Source organism: Pyrgilauda ruficollis, unplaced genomic scaffold (assembly GCF_017590135.1).
Source record: "Pyrgilauda ruficollis isolate IOZ18807 unplaced genomic scaffold, ASM1759013v1 scaffold72, whole genome shotgun sequence".
In the NCBI taxonomy this organism is placed as follows: domain Eukaryota; kingdom Metazoa; phylum Chordata; class Aves; order Passeriformes; family Passeridae; genus Pyrgilauda; species Pyrgilauda ruficollis.
This window is the reverse complement of record NW_024529044.1, coordinates 3,343,740-3,352,096: the sequence shown is the minus strand read 5'-3', so window position 1 is coordinate 3,352,096 and position 8,357 is coordinate 3,343,740. Positions and strand designations below refer to the sequence as shown.

The window sequence follows — 8,357 nt, the reverse complement described above, 5'->3', positions numbered from 1 at the left end:
CCCGGCCGCCCTGACGGCACTGCCCGGCCCCCTCACCTCAGCCGCGGCTCTCGGCACTGCCCCAGCCCCTCACCTTCAGCCGCGGCTCTCGGCACTGGACCAGCCCCTCGCCTCAGCCCCGGCTCATGGCACTGGCCGCTCCTGCCCGCGCCGGGCGGCGGCAGCGGCGGGGAGGCGGCGGCGCCGCCAATCCGGGCCCCGCGGGGGGACGGGCCTGCCCGACCCCTGGCAGCCGGAGCGGCCCTGTCCGTCCCTCGGGCGCAGCCGGTGTTCCAGCGGCCGGTGGTGGTGACGCTCGGAACGGCCCCCGCGGGAGGAGCCGCTCGGGCCCGCGGCCGGCGCGGGTGCGGAGCTCCGGCCGCTCCCGGTTATTATCGGTGCGGGCCGCCCCGATAACCCGCCGGTTCCAGGAACGCGGCGCTCGGTGCGGGTTTGTGTCACGGGCTCGGTGCGGGGATCGCCGCTGACATCTCTGAGGGAGCGGCTGCGGCAGGAAGCGTGTGCGCGACCGGGCACAGAGAAGCTGGTTGGTATCTGAACGGTGCAGAAATGGCCAGAAATTATCGGCTCCCTAACCGAGCAGGCACTTATCCCAGGAAACCTGTCCTGGCAGAGGTCATTTTATTTACCCTTCATATTTCCCAATTTGCAGCAGACAGAGAAAAAAATTAATTCTCTGTGTCAAAAGGTTGTTTTCTCAATAATGGTCTTATGCAACAAATTACAGCCTTGGTACTGCTTTTACCCTTTACTTAATTGCTCTTGCCTTTGAAGGCAGTTAATGATGACATTACAGCATTACACCGGGTCAGGCTGATGCTGGCCCAGGTTTCTTTAGTCAACCCTTGGGTTAATTTGGCTGTACCAATTATCTTCTCTTTAATAATTTCAGTTTGAATTAAAATATAAAGAATCCTGCAAGATCTTTCAGACTCTTCATTTCATACCAGCCTTTAAATTGATGATACTTTATGAGATGGTGGGACAAATTTATTTACTAACTAACATTTAGTGGGATATGTGAGCAGAATTCAAATTATTCCAAACTAGCCATTATGAAGAGTCAAATATAAATTATTAATTTTCAAACAGTTTCCTATGTTACCTGCAGCTGTAGCTGTGCTGAGGTCAGGGGTGCTGTTGCACCAGGCATTATACACATGGTACATAGCAGGGGTTGCAGTCTAGGTCAGAGGTAGGTGCAGGTAGCACTCAGACTGCTTCTCTCATTAAATGGCAGCAATAGTTCAGTGCTTGTGGAAGTGAATTATTCACAGGCATCTCTGAGTTCTGTTTTTAAAAGTAGGATTCCTGCATGTAATGGAAAACCAGAGTTACTGAGAGCAGCCAGCACCTGCCAAAATCTGCTTCAGTGAGGAGTGGCCTGAGCTCACCAAATGGATGGTCAGAGCCTTCAAGCTGTTGGATGTCCAAGCACTAAACTCAGCAGTTTTAAGGGTCACAGCTGAAGGAACTGAAGGAACCCAGCAAAAGACTGCACTGTGTGAGTGTCACTGCAGAACCTCAATTTAGTCTTAATTTTTTTAATGAAAAAGATAACACTCTATTTGAAATACAGATACATGTATTCATCTCAGACACTGTTCATGGCTGTCCTGGTATATAGGAAGACCTTTGAATCTTTATACAAAGCTGATGTTAATGTTTCCAGAGTCTGGAGATAAGATAATGGTTGTTTCCTTAACAACAGGTTTTCCCTGCAGGAGCAGACCTACAGCTGAAGCTGTGGCTGATGGGTTGGTTTTGGCTGTATTAAACTACAGTCAACTCACTGGAATCTCTGAAGCTTTTTCTGTCCTCTCTTTGCATGTAACTTAGGCAACACATGGACTAAAACTAAAACTCAAGATAAATATTTGTGCACCTGGAGTTGGGTCCTCAACAGAGGCTTCTTCCATAGCATGGTATGTGCTGAGGAAAGGCTGGAGGCAGCCAGTGGGAAAAACTGGGCACAAGCTGTGTCTGACCAGGGTACCACACTCTGGGCTTCATGGGAATCTTCTTCTAAAGGCAAGTCCCAGTCAGGTGGAAGGGGGGCAAAAGGAAAAATCTCAGAATATTTGAATCACTCAGTGCTGTAAGAGTAAATCCTTTTGTTGGATTATTTACCTTCCACCTATCCTGCAAAAAGACAGGAGAATAAAGTAATGCTTATTTATTTTTAATATTTCAGTATCCCATGTATAAGTATACAGTCATTCTGAGAAGCAGCAGCCTGCAGGCTCTAGAAACAGATATCTACAGTCAGGAGCTACTTTTGAAAAGAATTACTTTAATCTTTTGGAATATGTGAGGGAGACATTTAAATACCTTTAAAAGCAGTGCTTGAGCAGGCTGTAAAATAATAGGTAATATTTTTCTATAATGCCCCATCAGAATTTCACAGCTCAGGGCAGTTTAAAGCCTCTACTTTTGTGAGAAAAGAACATTACATGAGCTTGGGGCTCCACATGGTTTTCACAAATCCTGTTACCCTCAGATCCTGGGGAAGACCTGAGAGCTGCAGGACAGCCCTGCTTGAATTTTATGCTGAGAAGCTTTGAGAGGAATGAGGCAGCACTGAGCCTGAACGTGTGAATCTTGGCAAACGCAGGGTTGTGTGTGAGAGCAGCTTTATTGTTGGTTTGTTTGGTTGTTACCAGTGCGACATTAAACGCAACGGAAAGAAGCTTAGCATGGAAAAACCCAAACAAGGCTCCAGCCCACCCAGTGTGCACAGAGCCCAGCGAGGACTGGCAACGCTGGGGCTTCCCAGTGCTTCAGCTGCCTCTGATTGTGGGTATGGAGGGGAGGATGAGCTTCCTGAAAGCCACATTCCTTCCACAGCTCTTGTGGGCCCATCTTCTGCTTGTCAAATGCGTGAGAGTGTTCTCAGCACCTCCCAAATTCTTTCTCTGCCAGTGGCTTCACTGCTGTCTTTGGATCTGAATTGTCTAACTTGCAAATTGCCCATCCTGTCCTCCACCCCATCACTTCTCCCCACACTGATCCCAGCCCCTGGACCTGGCTCCTTGCCGGCACAAAGGGGCCCAGCCTGGGCATACCCTCCCCAGGGAGCTTCCCCACTCAGCTCCCCAAGCCTGACTCCAAATCTGCTACTCTGTTTCTAAAATCCCCCTGGGAACTGCAGAACTTCTGAGCTCTTGTTGCTTCCAGTGCTAAAGCACATTATTCTGGGTTTGGGGGTTTTTTTTATTGCTGCTTCATTTTTAAAGCTGAGCTGAGGATAGATCACAAAATCATTAAGGTTGGAAAAGACATCCAAGATTATTGAGTCCAACCTTTGACTGATCATCACCTTGTCAGCTAGACCAGAGCATTCATAACTCCTCAATTACAAAAGCAGGCAGGTCTCAAATCCAGCTGTAAAATAAAATATCCAAAAGAATGGTGGAGAGAAACAACATTTAAAAATTACAGGAATTTAGTCCTCATTTGCCTTTGTGATCTTCCTATTTCCCTCTTTTTTCTTTTTTTTTTTTTTTTTTTAAATTTAAAAATTTTATTTATTTAAGGCTTCTAGACTCCCAAGTATCTGTGGAGAAACAGCCTCATTGCAGCTGCTCACATCAAGTCCTTGCACTCAGAGAAGACACACTGCCAGAGCCAGAGGAGATTCCAGCTTGCACCCGTGTCCAGCACAGCCTCTGGTGGCTGCCAGGAGCTCAGGTGGAGTCACAGGACAGCAAGGTGTGCAGGGGCAGAGCCTGCCAAGGTGTGCTGGTGCTGCCAAGGTGACCCCCAGAGGCAGAGCAGTTCCCAGGGAAGCTGCTTTGCAAGGCAGCCTGGGTCAGGCAGTTTCAGTGCTGGGAATTTGCACTGGTTTCTCTCAGACCTGCAAAACGTTCTGGATGGTTCTCACATGGGTTTGTCTCTCCCTGACACCGAATCCAGACTGGGGAAATGGCCAGAGCACACCTGCAGTGATGCCACCCATCACTGGGGAAGGGGCCAGTCCCTGGGCCACCCAGAATAGCCACGTGCCTGCTGCCAAAGTCACAGCAAGGTTGTACGAGCTGGTGTCTGTATTTCAGTGTACCTGGCAAATGTACAAAACTCTAAAAGCCTGAAATCTGATCTGCACATGGTGGAGAAGTCAATACTCCTCCCTCCACCGAGACCTTGGTGAGGTAGGATATTGTGGCTGAGTGCTGGAGCACTCCAGAGTGCAACTGTGGCAAAATCCAAAGCTGGGGGGAGGCTGAGGGATACAGTGGCACTAAGGCTGCAGGTTGTCCGTGCAGGTATTGCGCCACAAGGCCTTGACAAAAATGTCAGATGCTACAGACAATTTTCTGGTAATCAGGACAAGCAAAGCACAAAATAAACAGTGTGTCCTGACCTTTCAGCTGCCAAATCATTCACCTATTTTAAATCTACAAGTAAATTTAGTTCTGACATTACAGAACAGCTGAAGATAGTTGTTTAAATCAGCCACATACACTGCAAGTTTTCCACATGCACAGGAGCATTAACACCAGGCAGCAGCACCTCCTGCTCCTGCCTGGACTGGTGCTATGGTTCTACACTGATGGGCCTAATTTAAATGGTTAGTTGAGGGAAAAGAGCATTGACTATAGACTAGAAATAAACAGCAGCCTTTAGATCCACAAGTCCAAACCAACTGTCAGGAGATCCATAATGTTTTTTTGGGGGCAGAAGGAGAACATATGGTCAGGCTGTCTCCAGTGATCTTATTGCCCCTTGTTTTCACAGGGAAAGTCAGAGAAATTAATCTGAATTAATAAGACCTGTGACTTGAAAGTTACACATGTGAGTTTTGTTACTCAGAGTTAAAGTGGCCTTCATTTGATTTAGCTTTCTTCATTTTCCAAGTAAAGTACACTAAATCAGATTAATGCCACTTAATTCTGAATATGAATATCTGCATAGGTCTTAATAGAATTTAACTAATCTACTTTAAAATATAATTCAGCTCAGGTTCCCTGAGTGTCCCCTTCAAGGAAAGACATCAATAGACTTAATGGGAATTGTTCCTCGATTGTGCTGGCATGAGATCAAAACATCACTATCATAAAAACAGCCACATCTTGCTTAGATGTCTTTGTTCTGAGAGCATTAACACCTGACCCAGAGCTGAATGTATACCTGCTGAAATGGAATCAGAAATGGCAGCATGGAGTGAGCTCTTAGTTACAAAAGAGGGATAAAACATTGACTTTGGTTTTTCCAGCTGAGATGGAGAACAGGCATAGGTGGTCAGGGTCATTTCCCTGTTCTGAAGGTGTAAACAATATGCATTGTTTTCATAAGGCTGATATAATTTAGGCTGTTGTGTAGTTCTAGACTACACAACATTTCAAACCTGAAAGTTGCTAGAAACTTTATTTACATGAACTTCACTGAGCTGTGAGGACTTGCTGTCTCTGTGACAGTAACTTGGAACCTTCAACTGAGCAGTAGCATCCTCATGGCCCATATCTGAACATCTTCTTTTTCCAACTGAGCTTTGCTGGGTAGGCTGGGCTTAAACAATGAGAACATGAAGGTGCAGTCACACCCTGGAAGAAACAAGAGCTCAGCTTTGAAAGCAAACACAGGATTGGTGTTTTCCCAGGTTAAAGAACTGCCTCTGACAGAGCACTCAGTGCCTGTCCAGTCACACAAAATGACCACAGCCAAGATTCAATCCTTCCCTGCTCTCCCTACACCCAACCACCAGTGGCAGCTCCATCCTGGCCCATTTCTCCAACAGATCAGACCCAGCCTCCAAAGCCAAAAGTTCTCAGTGCCTCCACAACTGGATTCTTGTTCTGGACTTCACATCCTCCTTTAGCACTTTAGGAGGAAGATCTCAGCACACAGATTTATTAAATAACATCCCACTGTGCTAATCATTCAGGTGGCTAAATAAGGAACCTGTGCTCCTTAGGATATCTATTATAGGCAGTGAAAAGGGACAGGTTCCAAACAGGACTCTCAGTGGCAGAGTGGAGAGCAGAGCAGCCTCTTAGGGCAGACATGCCAGGTAGGTGTCTCATGAGGCACTGAGAATATTCTGCTCACCTTCCCTGTGTAATTTTCATGACCTGATCATAATCCAGTCTCCAAACCTGCCCAGGTGCCCTGATCCTTCTGTCCAGCTCCTGCAGCCATTCCCTACTGCCACTTTCTGCAAACAGCATCACACTGAGCAGGGCAGCATCTGGCTCCGTGTGACCTTGGGGTTTTCTCAGAGTGCCATTAAATCTTTCAATTAAACATTGCTCAGTAATCTATCCAGCAATAATTCCTGAGTCAAATTTTCAAGTGCTGATGGATAATGTAGTATGTTTTCCACAAAAATCCAATGAGATATATAAAGGAATCTGATATGTACATGCAGAGTCTGTGCTGGAACAAAAAATAAACTAAACACATCTAAGCTTTTAGAACATCAAATCCAGAATCCAGGCAATATTAAAATCTTCCAGATTTGAGTGAGACTTACCAGTCCATGCTGCCTTCCACTGCATTTAGAGAGAGAATTAGTCTTGATATTCAAAGCCTTCCAAAACCTGCATGTTTCAAAAATAGCGAAATTTATTTCTCTTGAAGTATAGGCTTGTTACAGCTATTTAGGAACCTCTTACTGAAGTCAGATGGATCTTGAACCTCCCCTGGGGATGGTTTAGATGTCAGTGTTCATCCATTAACAGATTGGAAACTGTCCAGGGCAATATTGCAAGAAAATACACCATGCCCAGGCTTTCTTCCGGTTTCTTCCTCTGTTAAACAAGACTCTCTGAGCAGTTCTCTACAAATAAATCCAAGGTTAAATATGATAAATAGGGCAAGGAATGCAGAGAAATTCAAATGGCTATTAGCAATGCATCCTGCTCATTGGTCAAAGGGGTATTTCTCTCCATTGGAAGGGGAGTATGGAGTAAAAGCACTTGGGCAGTGAGAACCTCATCTTGCCCCAATTCCATCACTGATTCCTGCTCCTTGTCACTGACAATAGGTGTGCAAAGGTCCTACTCTTCATCAGCACAATGCCACACGCTGCCTGTGTATCCCAAATTGACAGAGTCAGGCAAATCTTACCAGGCCCAAACAAGATTAATGTTGCCTTTCACTGGATATTCTCTTGCAAAAGAAACAACCAAGTTCTCATACACAGACAGGCAGCTGAAAGAGGAACAGCCATCCTAAGAAGGCAAAAGGGCAAATCTGGAGGAGAAGCTGGTGCATTCAAGGTTTCTGCCAGCTGGAAAATGTAGGCTTGGGAGATGCAGGGAGGAGGGCAGTGCTTGGGGTGACAGGGAGCCCCCAGCTCCTACAGGAGCAGCCTTCTCTCCAAATCATGCAGAACCAGATGAGTCCTAAAAGAATGACCTTGAGAATAAAAAAGTGCTTTTGGTTAGTGCTGGCTAAAATGATTGAAATTGCATACAGAGAAAGAGAATATTGTCTGATTCCTCTGATTTTAGAGGAAACAGAATTTTGTACTTTCTTTGTAAATAAAAGGGCTGCATCAAAGTACCTGAGTGATCAATTTTCCCTGCTATTAGAAACAATCTACTGGGCACAAAACCTTTTAAGTGCTTTGGTCAAAGACGGGACTTAAAAGCTCCATTCATTTCCTCATGGAAAGGCAGCAACTTCATCCCTTTGACTGCAAAGGCACAGATCTTGAAAAGCCAAGGATGCATGAAGGGGACACGTGCTGGGGACATGATGATGCTGACACTCCTCTGCCCTCAGCCTCATCTTTCACTGACAGAAGTACAAAGCAGGTGTAAAGCAGCTCTGTGATTTGTGCTTTCTGAAAAGCACCAAGTGATTTTGGACCAGGGAAATTACTCTAGAAGACACAGCAATGAGGTGCACACAGCCCTCTCCATGTTTGTATGCAATGAAGAAAACACAGATGTGACCTTTGTCAGCAGCCAGTGCACTCATTAGTGTGTCAGAGATAATAACTCTTACGCATGAAAATCTGACCTATATATGCTACAAAAGAGGAAAAAGCAACAATTTACTTAAGTCTCTATTATACTCTTAATGATTATAAGCTGAAAAACTAGACCATAATGCAGGAAACTTGTAATTAAAAAGCATCAATTATCATTTTCTCCTTGCAGGGGACATTAGTCAGGTTTGCTTTCCACCGTCCCCTTGGAAATACAGATAGACATGTAGAGCTGTGTGATTCATTGTGGAACAGTCAGAAAGGAAGCAACTCAGTGGGAAAAGATTAGCTTCAAGAAAAAAAAAAGGAAAAGGAAATGATAGTTAAAGGCACCCCTTTCAGTGTTTCTTGTTTGACAAAGCACAGGTGTGTGTCAGGTTGTTTCTAACAGACCAGCCCTTGCCTCCCTCCAGCCATGACT

The 8,357-nt window shown here is 45.6% G+C and overlaps 1 protein-coding gene across 4 annotated transcripts in view; it reads right to left on the bottom strand.

Annotated features, from left to right (window-relative positions):
- TEX2 (testis expressed 2) overlaps nucleotides 1-219 on the bottom strand; it is a 44,951-nt gene extending 44,732 nt beyond the window's left edge. Inside the window, exon 1 of one of the 4 annotated variants that reach the window (XM_041485889.1) lies at nucleotides 74-219. The gene's annotated coding sequence lies outside the window, so the exon portion shown is untranslated. Of the gene's footprint in view, nucleotides 1-36 lie in introns of all 4 variants that reach the window. The other 3 variants (XM_041485886.1, XM_041485888.1, XM_041485887.1) reach the window with 3 other exon arrangements.
- Between the last annotated feature and the right edge of the window lie 8,138 nt (nucleotides 220-8,357).